The sequence below is a fragment of the Sorex fumeus genome, unplaced genomic scaffold (assembly GCF_029834395.1).
Source record: "Sorex fumeus unplaced genomic scaffold, SorFum_2.1 ptg000134l, whole genome shotgun sequence".
Lineage (NCBI taxonomy): Eukaryota > Metazoa > Chordata > Mammalia > Eulipotyphla > Soricidae > Sorex > Sorex fumeus.
Window position 1 is genome coordinate 1,326,617 of NW_026606191.1, and position 1,193 is coordinate 1,327,809.

A 1,193-nucleotide genomic window follows, 5' to 3' on the forward strand; every position below is an offset into this window, starting at 1 on the left:
ACTGGAACAAAGGCAGAGTTGCAGACCAATGTAACAGGGTTGAATACACTGACATCTCCCCTCAATCATATGATCATCTAATCTTTGATAAAGGTGCAAGAAATGTGGCGTAAGTAAGGAAAGCCTCTTTAACAAATGGTGCTGGCAAAACTAGACAGCTACATGCAAAAAAATGGGCTCAGAACTCTGCCTACCACCATGTACAAAAGTAAGATCAAAATGGATTAAAGACCTCAACATCAGACCGGAAACCATAAGGTACATTGAAGACAAAGCTGGCAAAACCCTCCATGATGTTGAAGCTAATGGTATCTTCAAAGATGTCACACCACTAGCCAAGCAAGTGAAAACAGAGATAGATAAATAGGACTATCTTAAACTAAGAAGCTTCTGCACCTCTAAATAAACAGTGACCAAAATACGAAGACAGTCTACAGAATGGGAAAGGATATTCGCTGAATACACATCTGACAAGGAGTTGATATCAAGGATATATAAAGTTCTGGTCGAACTCCACAAGAACAAAATATCCAACCCCATAAAAAATGGGGCAATGAAATGAACAGAAACTATCTCAAAGAAGAAATCTGAATGGCAAAAAATCACATGAGAAAATGCTCTACATCATTAATCATCAGGGAGATGCAGATCAAAACCACAATGAGATACCATATCACACCTCAGAGACTGGCCCACATCCAAAAGAACAAATGCAACTAGTGCTGGCGCAGATGTGGCGAGAAAGGGACACTCCCTCACTGTTGGTGGGAATTCCGACTGGTTCAGCCCTTTTGGAAAACAGTATGGACCATTCTCAAGAAATTAGAAATTGAGCTCCCATTTGACCCAGCAATACCACTCCTGGGAATATATCCCAGAGAGGCAAAAATGTATAGTCGAAGTGACATCTGCATTTGTTTGTTCATTGCAGCACTCTTTACAATAGCTAGAATCTGGAAAAAACCCGAGTGCCCAAGAACAGATGACTGGTTAAAGAAGCTTTGGTACATCTACACAATGGAGTACTACGTAGCTGTTATAAAAGATGAAGTCATGAATTTTACATACAAGTGGTACCATGTGGAAAGTATCATGCTAAGTGAAATGAGTCAGAAAGAGAGGGATAGACATAAAAAGATTGCATTCATCTGGGGAACATAAAGTAACAAAATCAGAGATTAATACCCAAGAAT